This window comes from Podarcis raffonei, chromosome 10, assembly GCF_027172205.1.
Source record: "Podarcis raffonei isolate rPodRaf1 chromosome 10, rPodRaf1.pri, whole genome shotgun sequence".
Classification (NCBI taxonomy): Eukaryota; Metazoa; Chordata; class Lepidosauria; order Squamata; family Lacertidae; genus Podarcis; species Podarcis raffonei.
Genome location: NC_070611.1, coordinates 60991794 through 61019207, shown reverse-complemented (window position 1 = coordinate 61019207; position 27414 = coordinate 60991794). Strand labels below are relative to the sequence as shown.

The window sequence follows — 27414 nt, the reverse complement described above, 5'->3', positions numbered from 1 at the left end:
AGGGGCTGTATTTTAATATAAAAATCAGTTAATTTAATTGATGACTGTTCACAGTGCTATTTATATGGAAACAAACAGTCAGTATTTTTATTATTATTTAACACTTCTTAATACCTTAAACCATTTGCCCTTGAAACTTTATGCTATTTTGTAGGGTATCACATTCGACCTTGCCGTATTTTCTCCTGAGCAATTTTCTTCTATATTTTTACACAAGGGAAAGTTGTTTATTTTTTCCCGCTGTATTCCCATATCTTGAAGGAGATGAGCTTTTTGAAAACTTCGCCTTGCTTTATCATAAATGATTTATCAACTTGGAGAATGCTGTATATAATCTGACATTTATTTGTTTTTAATTTTGTTTTTAAAAATATTAATTATGCATAATTATGTCCTTGATGCTTTGTTTTGTTTCTTTTCTGTTTCCAGGCAGTGGGCTTTGGGAGCATTAAAGCTCATTGGCAAGCAGCAAATAGCTTCCTCCTGGTAATTAGGACACAGGTGGCGCTGTCGTCTAAACCACTGAGCCTCTTGGGCTTGCTGATCAGAAGGTCGGCAGTTCGAATCCCCACAATGGGGTGAGCTCCCGTTGCTTGGTCCCTGCTCCTGCCCACCTAGCAGTTCAAAAGCATGTCAAAATGCAAGTAGATAAATAGGTACCACTCCGGCGGGAAGGTAAACGGCATTTCCGTGCACTGCTCTGGTTCGCCAGAAGCGGTTTAGTCATGCTGGCCACATGACCTGGAAGCTGTAGGCCGGCTCCTTCGGCCAGTAAAGCAAGATGAGCGCCACAACCCCAGAGTCTTCCATGACTGGACCTAACAGTCAGGGATCCCTTTACCTTTACCTTATAAAGAATGGTGGCAGCGGTGAGCTCAGTGAACTCCATAGGCCTAAATCACCCCGATCTTGTGCCTGTTCAGATTTGAATCCTATTGAGACAACAACCTCAGTTGAAGGAATGTGTGGAGGTATGTATATATGCCAGTATCACAACTGCTGGCCTCCAAGCATGTTGGTAGCGCACCCTCAGATCTATCCCTATGAGACTCCCCTGAGGAAGAACCCCATAGGCTCTTCCCTAGTAGAGGCTGATGCCAGCAGCACTTCCAATGACTAGAAAGCAGCACTCAGGTTATCCAGTGACATTGAGGAGGGCCGTTCCACTTCCCTACACAGGCTCCCAGTACATTTCCGAGCACAATTCAAACTGTTGGTGCTGACCTTTAAAGCCCTAAACGGCCTCGGCCCAGTATACCTGAAGGAGCGCTTCCACCCCTATCATTCGGCTCAGACACTGAGGTCCAGCACTGAGGGCCTTCTGGTGGTTCCCTGACTGCGAAAAGCGACGTTACAGGGAACCAGGCAGAGAGCCTTCTCAGTAGTGGCTCCCGCCCTTTGGAATGCCCTCCCATCAGATATCAAAGGAATAAACAACTATCTGACATTTAGCAGTTCTTCCTTATTTTCAACAAAGTATAATCAAATTGTCACAAATATAGCCAGCAGAAGCAGTAGAAACAAAGTTCCCTTTTTCCGTCTTGACAGCTAGTTTGACAACTGTCAAATTCTTCAGTACCTTTCCAACAGGCTTTCTCGTGGATCACTGCCGGGTCTGAGGGGGGGTGGTACCTCAGCTCAAAATTAGCTCTTATCCTCCAGTACAATTACTTATAGTGCCAAATCGTGAAATTAATGTCTTTTGCCCAGTAAAAGAGAAAGAATTCTCACGACCTTAGTTAGCAGGTCCTTGTTTTAGGTTGTTTACAGGACGGGGAGACGGGCTTCCTGTTTACGCCTTCCCCGATCGTGCCTAATTCAAAAAAGATTTTCATTACAAATCCAAATTCCGTACTACTCACGGGTTGTTGTTTTGAGGTCCAAATCACAAGAAAAAGTCAGCGCTCTCCGGCCATGGCAGCACGGCTTCACTCCGCAGCAGAAGCAATCGACTCTCAGCACCGCGCCACTCACCCCGTCCCCCGTTCCGTAGGCTTTAAAAAGGCTCCTTCACGGGTCGGGGGGCGCTAATGGTGCCCACCGAGTCACCAGGTTCACAGGCTTCACTGCCTGTGATTTCTGAGGGTCCCCGCGTCGCCGCCGTGGCAAGACCCAACTCCTACGGAGCTCGGAGGGAATCCGCCATTAGCCGATGGCGCTAACCCGGAAGTCCAACTATCTGACATTTAGAAGACATCTGAAGGCAGCCCTGTTTAGGGAAGTTTTTTAATGGCTGATGCTTTAATGTATTCTGACGTATTTAATGTATTCTGTTGGAAGCCGCCCAGAGTGGGTATAAGTAAAACAACAACAACAACAATAATAATTCCCTTGAATCTGAGTCCCAGCTCCCAACCACCTGGGACCTTCTATAGGGTTGGAGTCCTCCTTTGGTTCTTGCCCACTGCCTCTCAGCCCACTGGGGTCCTCCCTTGTGCCATAGTTTTCTGGCTCCCCAATCTCTTCCCATTCTTCCTCCTCTGATCAATTCTGCCTGTCTCCATGAGGCTTGCAGTAAGTTTAACATGGACGGTCTCCCAGAACAGGGGTCTGTGCCTGATTAGATCACTCTCCTCCCTACAATCTCTCCCCCTTCCTCTGAAATTAAATCAGATTAGTAAGAAATGAGGGGATGCTTTTCAAAAAATCCCAAACAAATCGTCATCCAACTGGAAAAAAAGGGGGAGAACAGAAAGGAAAAAGAAAACACCCAGTCTTCTCTAATGCAAACATTGCTTTTCCTTTTTAATCTTGCAGAATGTCCTCAAGAGTTTAAGGGTTGCTGAGCAATCTGACCTTGGCAGCACAGAACATTTTATGATTTCACATGACTTGTGTTGCGCTCCATCAATTTCTCTGGTGTGTTAAAAAAAACCTGGCTTTCCATGTCCTTTACTGCCCCGCCCCCCACTGCTCCCCCTCCCACTGGGATTTTTGAAATAAGGAAAACGATGTGAAGTTCCACTGGAAAGTGGGGGATAACAATTGTCTACCCTCCCTGCAAGCATATTCCTCTTCCTAAGTTAGCAGTATTAGACCCTGCTGGGTACCAGGACGCTGTAAGCTGCCTGGGCTGCAAAGTTGTCGTCGCTGGGCTTGATTTGGTAGGCCTGCATGACTGAAGTCTTCTTCTCACTTAAATGTTGCTTCCAATCCCAAGACATTTTTTTTTGGGGGGGGGGTGGAGTTATACCTCTGGATTCAATAGGTGACACATTCAACACCTGATTTGATTATTTAATTTTGATAACTCCTTATATATTAAATATATATCTAAGCGGTATACAAAAAAACCAAAGCAACAACAGACAACGTAAACAAAAAAGTTACAAAAATACAAAGTTACATATAAAAATGTTATATTGATTGTTATGTACTGAGCTGAATCCTAGATCAATAGGATCCAGAATGCAGCAGTCTGATTGGTGCGCAGGAGCCACCCAATCCAGCTCCAGGTGGAAATGAATCAGCAACCTGATTGGCCTGCAGGAGCAGCCAATCGGGCTTCTGGAGGAAGTGAATCCGCAACCTGATTGGCCTGCAAGAGCAGCCCGGAATTAGCCAATCATGCGGGGCCCATGGTGTAAATAATGTATATATAGCTAGATGTTTTGGGGAAAGTTTCAACAGGACGTTTCTGGCAGTAAAAGCTGTTTGATGGCTCTCTTGGGAGGTTGTGGACTCTCCTTCCCTGGAGGTGTTAAAGCAGAGGTTGGATGGCCATCTGTCATGGATGTTTTAGCTGAGTTTCCTACACTGACCCTTCCAAGTCTACAATTCTATAATTGTAAGCTGGTGTTAAAGGCATAGCTACAGGAGCAGGATCAAAAGTTGGCAATCCTAGAAAGGAACAGGGTGAGGATGGCTAACACACTATTCCTCCAAAATAGCCTGCCATGTTGCCAAAGCCAGTGCTCCATCCATAGCTCTCCTTTATCCTGGCTTGCCACCTGGGAGTCTGGGTATTGCCCCACAGGGGGCCGGATTTTGCATCAAGGCTGCCAGCTGCTGACTCGTCCTACTCCATCTCAAGCCCATCTAGCTTTCTCAAATCCATACCCAGCATTTTGCATCCCACCTCGCCGCACACTGGCTCTCTAGAACATCGCCTTAATTAAAAAAAGAGGTGTCCATACATCACCTACAACAATTCACAGTGCGTTCAAAAACCTTTCCACAAAAAGATGGCTCTAATTAAGAGCCGGTCTTTAAATCCACATTTTAATCTGCGATTTGTGAATTAATCAACATCGCGCCAATTAATTCAGTGTTAATTTAATGTACAACAGGGCATTGGAAAGAGACAAATATACTAAATTATGGAAAGAGACACAGACCTGCATTACACGCTGAAGGAAAGCGGCTGATGAATAGAGCTGGAATAAGGTCAATACAATATAGTTAAACTCCCAGGCATGTACGAATGAGAATATAAGAGGCAGCAAATCGCTCTCCTGGAACATCAAGATGAGTAAATGTGAAGGTTTTATTTCCTGACTAATGTTATTGCCACTGCTGTGCAGTGAATCAATCATACCTTTTGCAGAATCCCTAATATATTTTGAAATGTTCCCCTTCAGGGATGGAAATTCTCAGCCTGATGGCAAATGTCGTAAAAGTAGCTTTGGCAGGATAAACCACCTAGCTAAGGAAGCTATGGAGCAGAACCTCACTCCAGTTGTGTGCCTTGCTATGTTGCAGTTATCTGAAAGGGTCTCCATTGTGCAATCTGCACTGTGGCCGATGTCAACATGCGGTATCCTCAGGGTGGGTACCAGGGCCCACTGATGAAAACAGCCCTTGCCCATTTTAACGCGGAACATAGTACGACATATGAAAAAAGATCTGGGGGTCTTAGTGGACCGCAAGCTTAGCATGAGCCTATAGTCTGATGCTGCAGCAAAAAAAGCTAATGCTATTCCAGGTTACATCAGTGTCCAGATCAAGGAAAGCAATAGTCCTGCTGTATTCTGCCTGGCCTTTAATTTGAATTCAGCCTGATCTTTTTTTCCCCCTTCCCTCCCCCTCCCCTTTTATGAAGGTCACCCGCTCGGAGACCCCACAGCTAATTCTCCCCTGGCCTCCTCGCTGGCCCAAGTAGGACCAACTCAGCCAGCTAGCCCTGGGGATTATCTAATTGATTTTTTTATTTTATTGTCATTCATGTTTTTATACTGTATTTTATGCTGTTTTTATAATTAAGTGTTTTAAAGTGCTTTAAATTTGTTGTTAGCCGCCCTGAGCCTGGTTTTTGAACCGGGAAGGGTGGGATATAAATAAATAAAAATTATTATTATTATTATTATTATTATTATTATTATTATTATTATTCTGCCTTGGTCAGAATACTCACCTGGAGTACAGCTTCCTGCTTAGCTATAGTTCCTATGAAGAGGAGAATACTTCCAAGGCTAAGCCATATATGAGCAGCGTATCCACACGGTGAAGAAAGAAGCTGCGAAACTTATCTACCTTCACCACCGGCTCACCTTCTGTCTTCAAGAGAATCAAATTAGTTGAAAGAGGGGGGAAGCACCCCATTTATTTGGAAGTGTTTTGAATTCCTCTACAAAGAGCCGTACCAGCTCTATAGTTATAACTAGAGGGGTTAATTGAAAACTGCTCTTGTCGTGTACAAGAGCCCAGCCAGAGCCCTTTTTCGATTGGGCGACTGTCACATTTAATGCATGTTATGCTCTTGCAGTTCACCTCCCTCCCCGTCTTGCAGACAGGAGAAAGCAATCTATTGTTCCTGGCTTGGTTTTAATCATCACAACTGTCACACCAATATGATATCTCTACCGCTATGTATATCTAGATTCATTAAACAACAACAACAACACAGCAGCGGCAGGAAACTTAGAGGCAAATATAAATATTGGGAGAGAAAATAATCTGGATGCTTTAGAGTAGGGGCGAGGAATCTCATGCCCACGGCAGCCTTCTAGGCCTCTTGGAGTGACCCTCAAACCGTACCACAGATCACACACTCCCTTGGCCAGACGCCTCTTACTGGCTCTGCACACACTTTGGAACTCCCTGCTGATTGACCACAGCCAGGCACCTTTACTGTACTCTTCTTGGCAACTGCTGGAATCATGTTTGTTTAATTAGAAGAGTTTGGATTTGATATCCCGCTTTATTACTACCCGAAGGAGTCTCAAAGCGGCTAACAATCTCCTTTCCCTTCCTCCCCCACAACAAACACTCTGTGAGGTGAGTGAGGCTGAGAGACTTCAGAGAAGTGTGACTAGCCCAAGGTCACCCAGCAGCTGCATGTGGAGGAGCAGGGACACGAACCGGATTCACCAGATTATGAGTCCACCGCTCTTAACCACTACACCACACTGGCCAATTCAGACAGGAAGAAACTGTTTCATCTTTTAACCTTTTTTCTGCTTCTTACTGTTAATTTTAATTATTTTTGTATGTTTTAAATACTTCCCGGTGGTCCCCCCCCCCCCGCTGATAATATTATTGTTTTTGTAAACCACTTTGAGTTTTTGTTACAATCAAGCAGTCAATGAATGTTGTGAAATAAACGAATGAATAAATATATGTTTTTGCCTGGCTGGAAGGTGGCCTCGAACTCTGATAACGTCTCTTGTTTGCCTGGGTGGAGGACAGAGGGATGTCTGAGTGCCTGCAGAAACTAGCCTGCTCTGTAAAGGAAAATTTTATAGTCATTGCTCCGCCCACTTTTACCTCTGGCCCCTCCCACCACCAGCATGTGGTCCCTGGGTGATGCTCAGAAAGTGGCCCTCAAGCTGAATGAGTTTCCTCCTGTCTGCTTTACGGCATGATCCTGTGCATGCTTATTTAGAGGTCAATCCCATTGAGCTCAGAGGAATTTAGGCTGCATTCCTATGCACGCCTACTTGGAAGCAAGTGCCACTGAATCCAACAGGACTTGCATCTAAGGAGACATGCAGAGGGTTGTGCTGCAAAGCTTTGAGTCCATCTCTGAAATATACTCAGAGTCGCGAAGTGATTTCATGCTCTTTATTCAGCTCATAGTGGTGAGGAGGAATGAATGGAAGTCCCCTCAAAGTATCTGCTTTATATACATTATTTACACAATGGGCTGCACATGATTGGCTAATTCCGGAATTCTACTGTAAGCCAATCAGGTTGTGGATTCACTTCTATCTGGAGCATGATTGGGTAGTTCCTGCCAACCAATCATACTGCTGCATTGTTCTAGGACCAATCAGACTGCTGCATTCTGAATCCTATTGTTCTAGGACCAATCAGACTGCTGCCTTTTGGATCCTATTGTTCTAGGACCAATCAGACTGCTGCAGTTTGGATCCTATTCAACTCAGTACATAACACCCCTCCCCTCTAAGTTCCAGTCCTGCCCGGGAGGTCGCATTCATAGTCCTCGAGGTACGCTGGCGGCCTACGTGTGCATTGCGGCCTGGGGTGTTCCCTGGTCCGGGGTTCAGGTTCTGGCTCGTGTTCCAAGGATGCTGGCTGTGATGGGGCTGTTTGGTCTGGCGCAACCGGCTCGCTCAGTCGTGGTTCTGGTTCCGGTGTCCTTTCGGCCTCGCAGGTCCTCTCTGTATTTACTGATTCTGCCTCTCCTGCTGGCCCCTCGTGCTCTATGGGCCTCACTGCCCCTCTGTTCCCTTGGGACTCCTCTGACCTTTCCTCCTCCTGGTTTTCTCCCGGGAATCGTCGCCGTATCTGGTCGCAGTGGCGGCGCCAGCATTGCCCCCCATCTGTTAGCACCTCGTACGACACGGGGCCAGTGACCCTGGTGACTGTGGCGGGTACCCATGCTGGGCCTGCCCCAAAATTCTTTGCGTACACTGGGTCCTGGGCCTCGAAGGTCCGGGGGTTCCTGCCTTCCCCCACCACTACCTCATCCTGAGCTCTATCGGGGTGAATGCGGTCCAATCTGATTGCAAGGCGCCGACCCATTAGTAGTTCAGCGGGGCTCCGGCCAGTTGTTGAGCTGGGGGTGCTGTGCTGTGCTAGAAGGAATGTGGCAAGGCGGTACTCCCAATCCCCTTGCGTCATGCGGCGAAGGGTGTCCTTGGTGGTCCGCACCATGCGTTCTGCTTGGCCATTGGTGGCAGGATGGAATGGCGCCGAACGGATGTGGCGGATGGCGTTCTGCGCTGTGAAGGTTTGGAATTCTCCTGACGTAAATGCAGTCCCGTTGTCTGAGACGAGAGTGTCAGGGAGCCCGTGGGTTGCAAACAGCCTGCGTAGTACCCGGATGGCTGCGGACGTAGAAGTGGACGGTACCAGTGCGACTTCCAGTCATTTGGTGTAGGAGTCCACCACTATGAAGAATGTTTTCCCCTGAAAGGGGCCAGCGAAGTCCACATGCAGGCGTGACCATGGTGCTCGGGCGGACTCCCAGGACTGGACTGGGGCCCTTGGGGGATCTGGGCGGGATTCTTGGCAGGCCTGGCAGTGTTTGACCCAGGCCTCTATCTCTCCGTCGATCCCCGGCCACCACACATAACTCCTGGCAAGGGCCTTCATTCTTACTACCCCTGGGTGTGTCTCGTGTAGGGCTGTGAGGACCCTTTTGCGGAGGGGCTGGGGAACAACAACCCTGCTTCCCCATAACAGGCACCCCTTGTGGGCCGACAGTTCATGTTTGCGGGTTGTGTAGCCGGCGAATTCTGGCCCGGGGCTGCTGCTGGGCCATCCCCTCCACACCCAGTCCAGGACCCGGGAGATGACCCTATCTTTCTTGGAATGGTGTGCAACTTCTTGTGCCTGAATGGGGCGGTCGGGAAGCAGCTCCAGGCTCATAACCTCTTGTGCAGGTGCTGGGTCGGGGCCTGTTTCCGGTAGTGGTAGCCTGCTGAGGGCATCCGCATGGCCCATCGCCTTCCCCGGACGGTGAATCAGTGCATACTGGTAGCTGGCAAGGAAAATTGACCACCTGAGGACGCGAGGAGACAGCACTTGGGGGGTCTGCTTTTCAGGGGCAAATAAGCCAAGCAACGGCTTGTGGTCAGTCACCACGGTGAAGGGCCGCCCGTACAAGAAATCATGGAATTTTTTACTCCCTTCACGATTGCCAGACCCTCCTTGTCGATTTGCGAGTAGTTCCGCTCGGTTGCGTTGAGTGTCTGGGAAAAGTATGCCACCGGTACCTCTCTTCCATCCGGGAGTTGGTGTCCCAGGACAGCGCCAATTCCATAGGGCGAGGCATCACATGCTAGCACCACCGGCAGCCTCTCGTCGAAGTGTGCCAAGACCGAGTTTGAGACAAGCAAGTCCTTGACTGCCTGGAATGCGACCTCCTGGAGCTGGCCCCACACCCAAGGGGCCCACTTGTCCAGGAGTCTGTGTAGGGGCTCTGCTACTGCTGCCTTGTGGGGAAGGAAGGAATGGTAAAAGTTCAATAGTCCCAAGAAGGCCTGAAGTTCAGTCTTGTTCTTGGGCGCTGGGGCATCACAAATGGCCCGTACCTTGTCCCCAGTCGGGTGGACCCCTTCTGCGTCCACCATAAATCCCAGAAAGTCCACCTGAGGCACTCCTAGTAGACATTTTTCCCGCTTCACCTTGAGACCCGCCGTCTGGAAACGGTGCAGAACGGTGCGGAGGCGGTCCTCAAACTCCTCTGGTGTGGGCCCGGCAATCAACACATCATCGAAGAAGGGGGTGACGCCAGGAATCCCTTTAAGTAGAGAGTCCATTAGATTCTGGAATATGCCTGGTGCCACGCTGACACCGAATTGCAGCCGCTTTACCCTGAATGCTCCTCTGTGCGTCACAATCGTCTGTGCCTCTGCTGTGGCCTCATCTACTGGCAGCTGTTGATATGCTTGGGCCAAGTCCAGCTTGCCAAAAATTTTCGACCCAGCCAGGGTGGCAAGAACATGGCTGACCACTGGCACTGGGTATGCATGGGCCGTGAGGGCCTTGTTTATGGTACATTTGTAGTCTGCGCAGATGCGGACTGAACCATTAGGCTTGACGGGCGTGACGATTGGGGTTTCCCAGGGGGCATTAGGCACCGGCTCCAGCACTCCTTGCTCCATGAGCCGGTCCAATTCCTCGTCTATACGGGGTTTCAGGGCGAACGGGACCCGGCGGGCCTTGAGCCTGACCGGTCGTACTGCGGGGTCAAGCTGTAGAGCAATGGGGGGGCCCGTATACTGTCCCAATTTCCCATCGAAAACCCCCGGAAATTCCTTGCATATGGCGTCCACGTCCACTTGTAAGCTAGTGTGGTTCACCCCGGTGACGGCTAGCCCCAGTGGTCCAAACCATGCCAATCCCAGTAAGCTAATGTAGGGGCCCTTGACCACAAGCAAGTCCAGTTGCCGCGTCCGCCCTCGGTATTGCACCCTGAAGGTCCCCACCCCCATTGTGGGGACCTTACGTTTTTGGAAGTCCTGGAGGGTGAATGGGGCCGGCCTGAGTTTGGGACCCCCAGTAGGACACAGTTTCCTTAAGGTCCTTGCCGAGATTATGGATAGAGTTGAACCCGTGTCAAGCTCCATGCGGCATGGGGCCCCCTCTATCTGTACGTCAACATAAATTTTCTCTACATTGGGGTGGGGCAACTGGTATACCTGGAAGTCCGTGAGCTCTGTCGAGTTGCCTTGGTGCGTTGGGCCCCGGGACCTGGGGCTCTTGGATTGGTCATCTGATGCCTGGCGTCGGGTGGGCCGAGCCCGACACACCCGGGTGATGTGTCCCAATTTTCTGCACTGCCTGCACTCTGCGTTGCGGAAACGGCAGGTCCTCCTCTCGTGACTTTCTCCACAGCTTGCGCAGTTCCCTCCTTCTCGTTGAGGCAGCTGTGGTATGTGGGCTGCTTGAGTGCGCTGCTGTACTCGGTGCACCTCCTCCCTGTCGGATCCTGAGTCGTCGGTGAGGTCTTCGTGGTGGACCCTCGGTTGGGACAGCTGGCTCGGCCGTGCCTCTTGCGTCGACCTCTCGGCAGCTTCCGTTGCCAGGGCCTCCTCCAGAGCGACCTGGAACGTTAGGTCCTTCTTAGCATAGAGGCGTCGTTGCAGCTTCTCATCCTTCAGGCCACCGACGAGGCGGTCACGAAGCATGTTCTCCAGCTCTGAGAAGTTGCAGAACCGGGCGGCTTGGCGGAGAGAGGTCACAAACCCAGTTATGGTTTCCCCAGGGGCTTGCCGCTTTGCGTAGAAGGCATTTCGACGAGCCACCACTGAGGGCTGCGGCGAAAAGTGCCCCTTCAGCTGTTCCATTATTGTTTTGTATGGAACAGTAGCGACGTCTTCAGGCGCAAGGAGAGCCCGGGCGATTTCAAACGTCTCCTCTCCGCAGACGCTGAAGAATATCGCCCTCTTCTTGGCGTCTTCTTCGTCGGTGACCCCTTTGGCTTCTAGGAGGAAGGTGAAACGGGAGGCGTACGCTTCCCAGTCTCCAGATGCTGGGTTGAATGGCGAGAAGCTGTTGTCGGTTGCCATTCTGAGTTCCTTGTGTCCCGGAGCTGAAGCCTGGATACACGGTGCGAGGCAGCGGTGCGGCAGGTGGCGGTGCTGCGGTGCTGTGTGTGGCAGTCAGCTCAGCGGGATCCCACCTTCGTCGCCAGTGAAATATACTCAGAGTCGCGAAGTGATTTCATGCTCTTTATTCAGCTCATAGTGGTGAGGAGGAATGAATGGAAGTCCCCTCAAAGTATCTGCTTTATATACATTATTTACACAATGGGCTGCACATGATTGGCTAATTCCGGAATTCTACTGTAAGCCAATCAGGTTGTGGATTCACTTCTATCTGGAGCATGATTGGGTAGTTCCTGTCAACCAATCATACTGCTGCATTGTTCTAGGACCAATCAGACTGCTGCATTCTGAATCCTATTGTTCTAGGACCAATCAGACTGCTGCCTTTTGGATCCTATTGTTCTAGGACCAATCAGACTGCTGCAGTTTGGATCCTATTCAACTCAGTACATAACAATCTCCCATCAGCTCTGCTAGCTAATACGACCAATAGTGAGGAATGATGGGAATTGTAGTCCAGTAACAACATCTGGAAGGGCTAGGCATCGCCACTTTGAATGTGCAGGTCTGGTTTAGCTATATGCAGCAGTTTATGAAGCAACAGCAAAAGAACCGGTGGCAACATCTCAAGTAACAATGACCTGGTAGATCCAATGATTTATAGCAGGGGTGGGGAACATGGCGCCCTCCAGATCCTGCTGAACTACAACTCCCATTGGTTCTAGAAAGCATGACCAATGGCTAAGGATGAGAGGTGGTGGACTCGCTTTCTCTGGAGGTTTTAAAGCAGAGGTTGGGTGGTCATCTGCCATGTATGGTCTAGCTGTGATTCCTGGAGAGCATCACGTTCCCCCACACCTGATTTTCAGGAAGCCGTACATTCCAACCATCACTTTGGAGCCCAATAAAATATGTTAGCTTTAAGTATATAAAGCAGCCCCTAAGGACTTTGGCTTTTATGACTATTTGTCAAAAGTCCCTCTTCCACTCCCTCAGCAAATCACATGCTCTGAATGAATTGCTTTCAATGCAAGTTCTTCTTTTTTTTCCCCATCCCAAGAGCATAATATCAGCCAGGCTGGATCAGGCCAAAGCCCAGTCAAGCCCAGTGTTCTAGCATGGAAATCCTGTGTCTGTATACTTAGAAGTAAATGTTCTGTGGGATTCATTCCCATGCAAGCATTCACTGGATTGCAGCAGCAATCTTAAGGTGAGATCAAAAGTCAGTCACACTCAGAGTAGACCCACTGGACCACGCAAGGCAGAAAGGGGCAAGAAATGTCCTTTCCCTGCGCTACCTCCCAGGCTGGTGCAGTGAAGAGGCCTGGATCAGGGCCATTGCCATACATGACTGCAAAGGGGGCAGTTGAGGACCCATCAACATCCCTCGTGTGAGGACTACCAGGCTAGATGGGGGAGGGGGACCATGGATACAGCCCCCCAAGCAGAATGCTGAGGTAGCCTCATGGTGCATGCTCTAGTTATCTCCCGCTGCAATGCGCTCTATGTGGGGCTACCTATGAAGGTGACCTGGAAACTACAACTAATCCAGAATGCGGCAGCTAGACTGGGGGCGGCCGCCGAGACCACATAACACCAGTCTTGAAAGACCTACATTGGCTCCCACTACGTTTCTGAGCACAATTCAAAGTGTTGGTGTTGACCTTTAAAGCCCTAAACAGCCTAGGCCTTATATACCTGAAGGAGCGTCTTCATCCCCATCGTTCTGCCCAGACGCTGAGGTCCAGCGCCGAGGGTATTCTGGCGGTTCCCTCACTGCGAGAAGCAAAGCTACAGGGAACCTGGCCGAAGGCCTTCTCGGTAGTGGCTCCCGCCCTGTGGAACCCTCCCACCAGATGTCAAAGAGATAAACAACTACCTGACATTTAGAAGACATCTGAAGACAGCCTTGTTCAGGGAAGTTTTTAATGTGTGACATTTTAATGCATTTTTAATCTTTGTTGGAAGCCGCCCAGAGTGGCTGAGGAAACCCAGCCAGATGGGCCTGGTACAAATAATTTATTATTATTATTATTATTATTATTATTATTATTATTAAACCCAGCACCTTTCATTTGATTCACCTGTCACAGGATTCACACAAGGGCCCATCTAGTCCAGCATCCTGTTCTCACAACAGCCAACCAGATGCCTGCAGAAAACCTGCAAGCAGGATCCGACCATCAGAGCAGTCTCCCCTCTTGTGGTATCGGACAGTTGGTCTTGAGAAGCCCTTAGCAGCCCTCTTTTCCATATGTCACACATTCAGTTTCAGCTAGAATTAATCGGGGGGGGGGGAGACAGTTGGGTCACCTTTCATAATATGGCGCCAACGACAACAACAGCAGCAACAACAATAGCAGTAGTAGTGGCAAGAGTATTGTTAGCCCAGAAATGGAAGCAAGAAGGAATTCCGAAGAAAGAAGAATGGCAGGCGAAATTAATGGACTATGCAGAATTGGACAAAATGACAGGAAGGATTCGAAACCTGCGGGACCAGAGATTTACAGAAGATTGGAAGAAGTATATGAATTATTTGAAGAGCAACTGTAACCAACAAATTACGCCAGTAGGACCACAAGAAGTTTTGTAAGGAGAAATATACGAAGTGTTACAAAGTAGAAAAAGATAGAGATATTGGTTATGAGTTTGAAATGTAATAGGGAAAATAAGAAATGCATACTAAGAGATTAGATTGGGAAATTTTCAGACAGGACTGATGGAAGTCAAAAAAAATGAATAAGATGTAAAAGTATGTTTAATTACTGTTGAAAATGATACGTTAAAAAACTAATAATTTTTTCTATATATAAAAGAATAGTAGTAGTAGTAGATTATTATTTATACCCCGCCCATCTGGCTGGGTTTCCCCAGCCACTCTGGGCGGCTCCCAACAGAATATTAAAAACACGATAAAACACAAAACATTAATAACTTCCTTAAACAGGGTTGCCTTCATGTTGGGTGGGGGGCAGGATTTAAGATGGGGCAGGGGCAGAACCGAGCTATCTGCAACGCGATTAGTCAGTTAGTTAAATATTTTTATTTATTTACTTGATTTAGTGGTGACAGCTGACCCCCCCTTTGACTACGCCCATGCTCCCCCCCCCCCGGATCTTCACAATTTTAAATCCAGCACTTTGCTAATGATCAGTAAGGGTAACTTTCTCTCCCTGGCGGCCGCCCTAATCCTCTTACTTAGTTCCACACACATGGATCCACATTTCTCAGCCGCGGCGGCGAGACCACGCGACGCGCATCCTGCACGTGTGAACGGCCGCGCCGCGTCCTCCCCCTCCCCGGGGTTTCGTCCACTAGCGAGCGAAGCCCGGGCCGTCCAGGAGAGGGCGCTGCGGCCCGCGGGAAGCCCCGAGCGCACCGAGCCGCCGAGGCAGAGGCGGGCACTTTGGAAGCGGCAGCGGGCCGTGCGGAGGGCGCTTCAGTCGGCGGCTCCTCTCTCGGCAGCCTCGCCGCTCTCCCCGCCCGTCGGCTCGGACGCCCTGCGCGGACCAGGCGGCTCTTGTCCTCCCTGGGAAGGAAGGGAGAGGAGAGACGGCTGAACGGAGGGGAAGGAACCAGCAGCGCGGTAAGAGGCGCACAAAAGGCGTCGGGGGAAGCGGGGGAAGGGTCCCTCCCCCCACAATCCGGGGGGGGGAGAGAGGCAGGAGGGGGGGTCGCCCCCAACCCCGCTGGGGCCCAGATCCACATTTCCCTGCTTTCATGCTCCCTCTGGGCGTCGAGGGCGTGCGAAGAACAGCGTCGGGGGGGGGGGCGCCGTCTGCTCTCCTGGAAGATTTTGGAGGGGGGGTGTCTCTTGGTGGGTTTCCCCTTTTTTCCAAAGGGGTGGGGAGAGGGGGGAAAGCTGGTGCCACACCCACGCCCCCCCCCCGTCTATTTTCCGCCCTGGAGCTCCCGAGACCCGCGCCTTTGCTCCCTCTCTTTCTCCGCGTCCGCTGCTCGGGAAAAGCGTAACGTGTGAAATGGCCGCGCGTGTTTGTGAAAGATGGAAGGGGGCGCGGGTTCAGTAACAGGCGCTCCCGCCCGCCGCCGCCCTGTCCAGCCGAGACGTGCGCTGCTCCGCTTCCCTTCCCCTGTAACCTGAGCGCTCGCTCACTTACCACACCTGTGATCTATCTTGTCAGCTGGTTTTGTTTTTTATATATAAACAAAACTAGGGAAGGATTGTAGTTGCTGGCTTTTTATTGCTTCCTGGAGTAGATAAATGTGCTCCTTGGAGGAAATCCCAGCTTCCTCCCCCGCCCCCAAGCTTTTATATCTTTCCACGAATAGGCTGTGCAGTCCTGACCCCACTTACCTGAGAGCAAGCCCCGTTGAATGCAACAGGACCTCCTTGTGAGTAAGACATAGGACTGCAGCCTTTAAACTCTGGCGATTGCATTGCCTTTTAACAGCAGCTAGTGCTCCAGATTCTTCTCAGAATCAGGGAAGGGGCAATAAAAACTCCCCCAAAGATGTATACCTCCGTGCGTTCTTTCTCAGCTGAAGCAGTGTGGTGTAGTGGTTAGAGCAACAGACAGGGAGGTTAGGCTTTAAATCCCCACTTGGCCAGTGTGACCTTGAGCCAGCTGCTATCTCTTGGCCTATCTTACCTTGCAGGGTTGGTGTGCGTGTGTGTGTGGGGGGGAGATACTGCCTGGAATTCCTTCGAGAATATTTATTTACATTTATATAGAAAAGTAATAGTAACTAGCTATATTTCTACCTTTTCTGCCCTGCTCCTAATTGCAGGGAATGTCTTATTGTGCTGTGTACACACCATTCATTTCAAGCACTCACTTCCTAAGAATCATGAGAACTGTGTTTTGTTAAGGGTGCTGGGAATCATAGCTCTGTTGGGGGGTTAACTACAGTTCACAGATTTTTTGAGGGGGTGCACTTTAAATGTATGGTCACTCTTAACCACAATTAGCCACCATCCATTTTGACTAAGGTGCGTGACCCATTTTCAGCCCATGGTGACCTCTCCATCTCTCTGTCTGTTTATTAATCTGCATTAGTGTTTGTGAGTACAAAACTGAGAGCAGTTGCTTATTCTGTCAAGGAAAAGCGCCAGGGAAACTTCTCCATAGCAGGCTGGATAAGTGATGGTTAGTTAGGACTTCTCTAGGGGGTTCTTGTGTTCCAGTTTATGATGTGGTACCTGTTGGTTATGGGCTTGCTTAGCAACACTTAGTCACGGCCTCTTGAGCTGTAAGTAACAATACCCATGGGTAATTATTGTTAAATATACTGTGTAGGGTGTCTTTTTACGATTGTGGTTTCTATCTGCTCTGTAGATATTAATGACAGGCAGCTCCACCAACTTCAGCCTTGAACTTTATCACAGAACATCAGATGTTAACATGTGGCAATGTTAGAAGCAGGAGCCTGGTGTTTTGCCATGGGTGGAACTGATGGATTTGTAGCAGGGAGTCTAACTCAAAAAGGTAGTGCCCTCCCCAAAAAAAGATGATGGAGGGAGTCAAGGCAATAATAATAATAAATATTATTATTATTATTATTATTATTATTATTAGCCAAATTGTTGTTCCTTGCAGGCTGCCGTTCAGTGTTTAGCACTCAGGCCAAAAGGTGAGTCATGCAAACATGTGACAAGATTTCTGTCACATTCTTGAGCCTGCTATAGTATGCGTGAATTTTCTGATTTAAAAATAAATGGAAAGTTCACTTTCTAAGTATTTCTGTTCTTTCCTGTGGAACTAACACAAGCAAAAAGTTAAATACTGGGACCACAAGGTGACAATAATTACCTAGGTAGGCAAGGGCTTCCCTTCAATTCCTCAGTTTGTGCCTAAGAGTTTGCAAAATGGTTTGCAGTGATAGCCAACAAATACATGCTTGGAGTAGACCTATTGGAAACCACTGCGCTTACTCTAATGTTGGATATCACTCTTCGTGCACCAGCAAGCACTTTTTAGTCGGGGCAGAAGAAATGCAAAATAAAGGGACTGGTTTTGCTATGGACAGTTCACACAATTGTTGGCTTTTGTTGCCGTTGTTGAATTGGCTGGATGATTTTATCCATCTTTTTTGAGAGGGGCCAGATGAATGCATCTTACCGAAGCTTCCACCTGTGACCTCCCATCTCAGCTTCTGTCTCTAGCACTTAAGGTGAAATGTTCCTGCTCTACTTAACAACTATGGTTGCTGCTACTTTGGCAGTTCAGCCTGAGCATCACTGTAGCTTGCCTCCAAGGCTTAACTCTAGGTCATGGGTAGGGAAACTAAGGCCCGGGGGCCGGATCCAGCCCAATTGCCTTCTAAATCCGGCCTGTGGATGGTCCAGGAATCAGCGTGATTTTACCTGAGTAGAATGTGTGCTTTTATTTAAAATGCATCTCTGGGTTATATGTGGGGCATAGGAATTCGTTCATTATTTTTTTCAAAATATAGTCCAGCCCCCCCACAAGGTCTGAGGGACAGTGGACTGGCCCCCTGCTGAAAAAGTTTGCTGACTCCTGCTCTAGGTGGTTCTGTAAAAGGCAGTTTCCATTTCTTTCTGGTAGAAATGTTAGGGTGCTTCCTCCAGACTGTCACTGGGGGGCTGAGCATGCTTGTTCTTGCCAAACTACGTTCGTGCAAACTCAGAAAGGTGCAAATCAATCCATTGCGGGTGGAGCAGAGGCAGTCTGCACCGTCCTGGATTTGAGCACAGACCGCTTTTGCTTTGGCTGCATAACTTGTCCTGATGTCTTGTCCACACCTAAACCCCAAAGCAGAATCTGTCAGTTGATTCAGCTGTCTTGCAAAGGGATCTCTTTTCCCTTGACCCACGAGAACGGGACATTGCCAGTAGTACTGACTTCCTGTTTTTGGCATGTGTTTATACATCTTTAAAGTTTTGTTTTACCAGGTTTAGTGTTGTATCTCTGTTTTTGTGGCATCATTTTGTTGTGTTTGCGTTTCTTTCTTTTTGTACATTGCATAGAGATTTTCAAACAGGAATACGAGCGCATGCCACGGCTAGATACTTCGTAGCTTTTTATTTCCGATTACTTAAAATAGATGCTCAATTCCGTATTAAATGATGCCTTGGTTGAGTTAGCAATTGTACAGTGAACTCAGGGTCAGCCTTTGCCTTGGTATCGGGCTTGAGAATCAAAATTCCCACGTTTTCCTTGCTTGCTGCTGCTGGCAAAAGACCTCAGAGAAGTTACTTGATCTCCTTTTAAGAGGTGGAACGACTTTCTGGTTTCTCCAAGCTGAATGGAGACTTTTTGTATTGCTGGTTTCTAAAGCTCTTTCTCCAACTGTAGCAGAATCTCTCTTCTCAACCTGCCTGTGGCTGCCAGCCAGGAGGGAAATCATCCTGACACTTTTTGAACTGCAGCCCATTACAGGGAAGGGTCACATGCTCGACTCCATCTGAATCCTTCTGATCGGCAAGGGAATGAATGGTGTTAGCTCTCATCTCCTGGGTTTTGATTCCCTTAATATGGACATCCTGAATAGAACGTCTGTCTGGGCCAATTTCTTTACAGAGCTCAAACCTGGGCATGAAAACAATTTGCTACTGGATTCCCCCGTCCCCCAAACCCCCTTCATTTCCTGAGAGCCTGCTTAGCATTCAGCAAAACGGAGCAATAAAGCGTTTTCTGGGCTGTACACCAGACCCTCAAAATGTCCCTATTTTCCAGGGACAGCCCCAGATTTACAGAAGCAGCCCCAGTTTCTGATTTGACCCGGGAATGTCCCACTTTTCCTTAGAATGCCCTTGTTTTCATCAGAGAAATAGTGAAGTGTATGGTAGGACATCCCTATTTTCATCAGATAAATGTTGGACGGTATGGAGTTATGCGACCCCGGAGCCAAGGAAATAAGTAACTGTACAATCTTTGGAAGACATTTGAAAGCAGCCCTATACAGTCATACCTCATGTTACATTTGCTTCAGGTTGAGCCTTTTCAGGTTGCATCTCGTGGCGACCCGGAAGTACCAGAAAAGGTTACTTCCAGGTTTCACCGCTCGTGCATGCGCAGGCACGCAAAATGATGTCATGCGCAGAAGCGGCGAATCATGACCTGCAGGTGCGGGTTGCGTTCCTTTCAGCTTGCGAATGGGCCTCCGGAACGGATCCCGTTCGCAACCAGAGGTACCACTGTACATTGGTACCTTGGCTCTCAAATGGCTTAGTTGTTGAACAAATCTGCTCCCGAACGCCGCAAACCCGGAAGTGTTCCGGTTTGTGAACATTTTTCGGAAGCCGAACATCCAACACGGCTTCTGCTTGATTGCAGGAAGCTCCTGCAGTCAATCGGAAGCTGCGCCTTGGTTTTTGAACAGTTTTGGGAGTCGAACGGACTCCCGGAACGGATTAAGTACGAGAACCAAGGTACCACTGTGTAGGGGGATTTTTTTTTAATGTTCAATGTCTTATTATGTTTTGATATATGTTGGAAGCCACCCAGTGTAGCTGGGGCAACCCAGTCAGATGGGTGAGAAATAAATAAATAAATAAATAAATAGATGATAGATAGATAGATAGATAGATAGATAGATAGATAGATAGATGATAGAATAGGGTATCCCTATTTTCATTGGGGAAATGTTGGAAGGTATGTGTACACTACAAGGTAGGTAAAGAGGTTTCAATGTTCCTTCCACGAGTGTCTCATGATATATGGGTGAACCAGGTATTCCACCTTGAGCTCCTGGAAGAAAAGGGTGGGATATCAATGAAATAGAACAAAATAAACAAAAGTAAATAAATATCCGTTGGATTGTTGCTGATGACAAATTGCATCCCTTCTCCTGCCCAAATTCGCTTCTAAAACTGACACCCACTTCAACCTTCTTGGTACCAACTGCACAGAAGCCAAACAGATAGAAAAGTACGATACTAGCCGGTATCTCTCCAGCCACCGGACATCTACGTCAGCGCTAGAAAAATGAGCTGCTTCTTCTTAAGTTGCATCTACTGTGGCTTCAGGAAAAGCTAAGATCGGGAAATGTCACAAGTCCAAACAAAATGCACCCATTCTCTAGCGCAGCGTTGGATGCTGTGAGATAACAGTGCCTGCCTTATCGAGACTTACACCTGGTCTGCTTGAAAAGTGTAGCGTTTCTGGCATGGGTGCGATTGGCTTTCACTTTGAGGAGAGGAAGTCCAGAACAATGAGCGTTCCTGCTCTTGCAATGTCCGTAACAACTCTATCCCTGTTTAGCTAATCGGATCGGAGGATGCAGGGGGCAGTGTTTGTGTGCAGAATTGTACCTGTTCTCAACCTCTGCCTGTTGCTCAGCTCTCTCTGCTGATGCTCTCTTTACAAGGCACAGGAGAGTGTCTACATAGACACAGCTTGTCTGCACACAGGCCTGGTTCATCTATGACAGTGGTTTTCAAGCAGTGTGCCATGGCACCCTGGGGTGCCTTGAATGATGGCCAGGGGTACCGTGGGCAACACTGGCCTCTGTCCCTCTTTCCTTCCCTCCCTCCTCCAAAGCCCTCTCGCATCTCTGCCTCCCCAAGCCTTGCAGAGCTGTTTGTTGCAGCCGCCCTGGCCACAAGCTCCACAGGCGAATGATGCCTCTGGGACTGGTCAGCGGGTGCTGGTTGCCAGGAGCCAAGGCAACCTTGGAGCAAGCAAGCAGGTGGGTAAGGAAGCCCAGCCAGTCCACCAGCCCTTGCAGTTGGGAATGAACAGACAAGTCCCAGGCCCATGTGGGACGGTGTGAGGAGGGCGGTTGGGGGAGAGAGATCAGAGACTAGAGGCAGCGGCAGCGGCAGCAGCTGCCCAGAGGAGAGGAGGCATAGGTTAAGTTGCTGGGCTGGGTACCCGTCACACTAGCCTGTGGTTTAGTATTATGTGTGAATCCAGAGTGCGTATGGAAGAGCCAGTTATTGCAGGAGTACAATCCCACTTCCCCCATTGAAAATTCCAGATTTGGTTGAAGGTGCAAGGTGATTCTTTTGTCTTACTTGGTGTGATGTGGTCGCTGGGATACATCTGTTGATGGCTGGGTGGAGAGACCTCTGCGTGCAGAAACAGATCTGGCGGCTGGGTATATATGGTCTGCTTTTTTTTGCATCTGGATCTTGAAGACTGTGTGGAGTAGGTCCATTCTTCTCCTGCTCACTTCCCGTTTTGCTAGGTGTAGATCACTGCCACAAGCCTGTGTGGCCTGCTCACCCACACATTCAGAATGGTTTCCTCGTCAATGGATCTTGCAGAGAAAACAACATACCTTTCAAACAATGTGGCAAATTCTCTTCCACAGGGGCCTCTGCATGCAAGCAATATACATTCCTATGTGCCTGTATGCAGCCACCCCACTGGGTCCTGGGATTTCATTCTGCATTGCACTCTCATTTCTAAACGTATTTTGGCAGCTGTAAGAACTGTCAAATATTGCTTCTTCTTTGTAATGAGAACCTGACAATTTGCACGGAGCTGAATTCTGCATTCCTATAGACCTGGGGGTGCCTGCTCGTTATGCTTCTTGCTGCGGGACTTTTGGAGGATGTGCAAAATAGATCAATGCGCCTTGGGAGCAAGTTGTGCTCCTGCTTCATTGGAAACATTTATGCGCTGGCCATTGGGAGGTGATGGTTTTCTGTAATGTGGTGAAGGGCGGGAATCAACTGTACATTTCTGAGCAACATGTGGATGGATAGCGGCAGACGAAGCAGAGTTTTCTTACCTATAAAGTACACAAACAGCCTCTCCAGTTACCAGAATGTAATGCAAAAGGGATCTTTTATGCATTCATGTTCCCCTATCAGTAGAGCACCAAGTGACATGTGATTTGTACCAAACAGCATGCAAATTTGTTTTATGGTCACTGGCTATAAACGGCACTTTTGTTCATGATATTTTCTAAGAGACATCTCTTTTCTTTCTCCCTTTTGGAAATGGGTGTGTGCTTTCTGTATGGGGGAAATACATAGTATGGATTGCAGTTAGTTTTATGTGTTTTTAGAGACCTGTTCCGTTAAAAAAACCCCACCCCTTTGACTTAGAAAGTGTGTTTTCTATTAAAATTCAGGCGCCTTATCGCATCTAAACAGCTTGCTTGAAAGGGAATACAGACACTCTGCTCTCAGGAGAAGGAGAAGGAAAGATGTTAGGGAGAAGGGGAGGGTTTTGATTTGACCAAGCTATGCAGGTAGAACAACTCGCCCTTTCCCCATCAGACAGTGAAAAGCATTAAAAATGGTTTCAAAGAGGAGCTATTCATTTGTGAGCGAAGCCTTTTTGACATAAGCCATTTCTGAACTGTTACCAGTGCAACTGGAAATGCAAAGGGATGTTAATTTTACAGGACATTCAAATTGGCTAATTATATAACCCAAGCCATCAGAAACACTCTGTAGGGTGGGTGGGGAAGATTGTAGTGCAAAAGGGAGAATTCAAGTACCCGTTTTTAGGATTTTTAGAAATATGCCTAGCACCAGAGGGCAGCTGCTACGCACTCTACCGGAAATAAACACAGTAAACTGTTTCGTTTCTGCCCAAAGGGAATTGGTTAGGATTCGCTTCGGATGGGTACAGATGTCTTGCCTCAACCTCTTAACCGGGGTTAAAAGGTTTTGAGACTGTGTGATAGTGTGTTCCCTCCCCCAAGTGACTCCCCTCTTACACAAAATGCCCCCTCCCTCCTCGACGCCATCTTGGCTATGGTTAAGACTATCCATGGTCATCACCTTAGCCAGAATGTGCAAACCATGGTTAGCAGGGAGTCACTGGGGAATGGAAGTAGGGAATTCTGGGACAGGTGTGATGGCCGTTCCCTGTTCTTGCCACTATTTTGTGACATTTCGGGTTGGTCCTTTGGATTTCGAGGTATTTTTTCTCCTCCCCACAGGCTACTGCTTCCTTTGCCTTGAAGGGAACTGAATGCTATTTCACTTCTTCCATCATCATCATCATGTATTGCATTTAAACCCTACTTTTGTCTCCAAGGTGCATTGTTCGCCTCCCTCCATTTAACCCCCACCACAACCCTGTGAGGTAGGGTAGGCTGAGAGGCAGGGGCGGGTCCAGATTGTTGTTCTCTTGGGGGGTGGGCTGAGTAAAGCCCCCTAACAAGAGTTTCCTGGTGCTCTCTGGAGCATGGGTAGGCAAACTAAGGCCTGGGGGCTGGATCCGGCCCAATCGCCTTCTAAATCCGGCCCGCGGATGGTTTGGGAATAAGCATGTTTTTACATGAGTAGAATGTGTGCTTTTACAGTGTTACCTCGGGTTAAGAACTTAATTCATTCTGGAGGTCTGTTCTTAACCTGAAACTCTTCTTAACCTGAGGTACCACTTTAGCTAATGGGGCCTCCCGCTGCCGTCGTGCCACCCCCGTGCAATTTCTGTTCTCATCCTGAAGTAAAGTTCTTAACCCGAGGTACTATTTCTGGGTTAACGGAGTCTGTAACCTGAAGGGTCTGTAACCCGAGGTACCACTGTATTTAAAATGCATCTCTGGGTTATTTGTGGGACATAGGAATTTGTTCATATTTTTTTTCAAAATATAGCCCAGCCTCCCACAAGGCCTGAGTGACAGTGGACCGGCCCCCTACTGAAAAAGTTTGCTGACCCCTGCTCTGGAGTATAGCATTCACTATAATGAAAAGGCTAGAGCTAAAGCGATGATGGTTTTATCATCAACTTATTGACTACCTGCCAAATCTGCCCTGAAGTGAGCGAGGCATGAGAGAGTAGCGTGCTCCTCGTGGCTGCGGCAGCACATCAGAGCATTTTGTTGACAGATGACCTTCTAGGTTCTTGATTTAAATTCTTGATTTCTGTTGCCAGACAGAAGCCAGCTCTGTAAGGATAAGCCTGCCAAAGTGAGGGATCCATAATCATTAGGAGAACCTCCTGCTGCTTTGATGAGATGGCTGTTTTGCTCTAACATTGGTCTTCTGTGCTTCACTTTTGATCAGAGGTGCCTTCTGTTAGTAACGCCCTTGAGATGTTGGACTACAACTCGCATCATCCAGTGTTAGAAACGCAGATGTATAAGCTAGGCGCCAAATGGCTCTTCAAACCAAGGTTACAGTTGGCAAAATAAAGTGTCCAGTTGCCATTTTTTGGGCAAGACTGCTCCAAAGTCTTATTTTGACTGACCGTGATTCTCAGTTAAACATCTGGCTAGTTCAGATGACAACCTTGAGCTCGTTTAAGAACTTTGAGAACTTAAAGAAGAAACGTCATTTGATCCAGGGACAGTCCAAATATTTATATACAGTCGTACCTTGGAAGTCGAACGGAATCCGTTCCGGAAGTCCGTTCGACTTCCAAAACATTCAGAAACCAAAGCACCGCTTCTGATTGGCCGCAGGAAGGTCCTGCAGCCAATCGAAAGCCACAGAAGCCCCATCAGATGTTTGGGTTCCAAAAATCTTTCGCAAATCGGAAAACTCACTTCCGGATTTGCGGTGTTTGGTAGCCAAACGTCCAAGTACCAAGGTGTTTGGGATCCAAGGTACAACTGTATTGGCCCATTCCATGGGTAGGCAAACTAAGGCCCGGGGGATCAGTGTGTTTTTATATGAGTAGAATGTGTCCTTTTATTTAAAATGCATCTATGGGTTATTTGTGGGGCATATAGTCCAGCCCCCCACAGGGTCTGAGGGACAGTGGGCCGGCCCCCTGCTGAAAAAGTTTGCTCACCCCTGGCCTATTCCTATCCCTTTTTCTTAATGGTAACATGGACCATTCACAACTTGGGAATATTCTTCACAACTGTGAGCAGGGCAGTGTGATGAGGACAAGCTGCAACAATTAACTATAACGTCGTTCACTGCTCTTGCTTAGGCTGCACAGCAAAAGCATTTCACCCCCCCCACCCCCACCCCAAAATTCACTCTGATTGTGTGGATAAAATATACCGTAACTGATAGACTTCTACAGGACGTGGTATTAGTGTGTGAAAACTGTCAAGATCCAATGATCCCCAGGCATGCATCCTGGGCATCTTCACTTGATCACAAGTGGCCAATAGGTGCAAAAGGAGCCTGGCACCTGGCTAATTTCGAACTCTGCTTACCATTGGTCATGCTGGTTGGAACTGATGGGATGGCAGCCTGGCATCCAGAGATCTCCACGTGGTCGCAGTTGGACCTGCTCCAGTTTCTGTGACTGACCCAAGGTCACCCAGTGAGCTTCATGGCTGGGTGGGGATTTGAACCCTGATCTCTTAGGTCCTCTAGTCCAACACTCTAATCGCTACACAACATTGGTTTGCTAGAGTCCTTCTGCTATGGGGCAGCTGTATAAATTAGGTAGGTAAATGAATATGGAGAAAGCAAAATATCACTTAGAGAAGGATCTGAAATATCTTCATTGAAGCTTGAAATTGTTTTCTTCTGGATTGTTTTTTTTTGATGTTTCAAAACTACTTTGAGATTTTTTATTAAAAATTTAAAGTGGTATAGAAATGAAATGAACAACAGCAATAGCAGCAGCAACAACAACAGTTGGGGGGCAGGGAGAAATGGTGCCTAGACATTCTGTTGTGGCAGGTGTGGAGGACTCCCTGGTCCTACATGGGGTAATTGTGCCCCTGAAGGACCAGGTGTGCAGCCTGGGAGTCATTTTGGCTCACAGCTGTCCATGGAGGTACAGGTCAATTCTGTGTCCAGGGCAGCTGTTTACCAGCTCCATCTGGTACGCAGGCTGAGACCCTACCTGCCCGCGGACTGTCTCGTCAGAGTGGTGCATGCTCTTGTTATCTCTCGCTTGGATTGCTGCAATGTGCTCTACGTGGGGCTACCTTTGAAGGTGACCCAGAAACTACAACTAATCCAGAATGCGGCAGCCAGACTGGTGACAGGGAGCGGCCTCCGAGACCACATAGCACCGGCCCTGAAAGACCTACATTGGCTCCTAGTACGTTTCCGAGCACAATTCAAAGTGTTGGTGCTGACCTTTAAAGCCCTAAACATCCTCGGTCCAGTATACCTGAAGGAGCGTCTCCAACCCCATTGTTCTACCCGGACACTGAGGTCCAGCACCGAGGGCCTTCTGGCAGCTCCCTCGCTACGAGAAGCCAAGTTACAGGGAACCAGGCAGAGGGCCTTCTCGGTAGTGGCGCCGGCCCTGTGGAATGCTCTCCCACCAGATGTCAAAGAGAATTACGACTACCAGACTTTTAGAAGACATCTGAAGGCAGCCCTGTTTAGGGAAGCTTTTAATGTTTAACAGACCACTGTATTTTAATACTTTGTTGGAAGCCGCCCAGAGTGGCTGGGGAAACCCAGCCAGATGGGCGGGGTATAAATAATAAATTATAATTATTACTATTATTATTATTATGGCGACTGTAAATTGGGTTTAAGGTGCCATTTGGTGATTAGGTTATATATCTGAATTTCTAACACTGCTTGAATGGTAGGTGGATGGTGCTGTTTTGGCTGCCTGTGGATCCTTCCTTGGAGAATGATCTAGCTGTTACTATCTAGGATGACTCATTACATACCTGGCGTGTATCATATGCAGTGAGAGGACTTTGTTTCCTCTTTGGGACTAAATACATTGCATACGTTCTTTCTTGGAAAAGGCTGCACCTGCACATCTACTAATTATGATTCAGTCTCCTTAATGAACTATATGTCATGATTAGAAGAAGAGAGATAATTTACTGTATTCCCCCCCCTTTTTTTCAGTGGGATGGAAGTGACATTTCACATTTTGAGAATTAAGTTGCTGAGATCTCTTTTTTTAGGATTGAAAAGATATTATTCTGCCCAGAGCAATCATTTACATAAGAAAATGTATGCCCCGTGAGCTCTTGCACTCAAATTAATTGTCATTTGAGTCATGTGTGTGTATTTAGCAATCACTGAGTAATGGCTTTAAGAAAAATATCAGAACATGCTGTGCGTATGTAAGGAGGGAGGCTGCTTTTGCAATGAATTTGTAGGTGTTGTGGCACGTTTGAGAAAGTAGAAGTTGGTGCCCACACTGAGAAATGAGCAATTAAAAACAAAACAAAAAACTAA

General features: G+C 48.1%; 1 protein-coding gene across 2 annotated transcripts in view; it reads left to right on the top strand.

Annotated features, from left to right (window-relative positions):
• The first annotated feature begins 14850 nt into the window (after positions 1–14850).
• EPS8 (epidermal growth factor receptor pathway substrate 8) overlaps positions 14851–27414 on the top strand; it is a 154211-nt gene continuing 141647 nt past the window's right edge. For both annotated transcript variants that reach the window (XM_053404998.1, XM_053404997.1), the window contains exon 1: positions 14851–15045. The gene's annotated coding sequence lies outside the window, so the exon portion shown is untranslated. The remainder of the gene's footprint in view (positions 15046–27414) is intronic.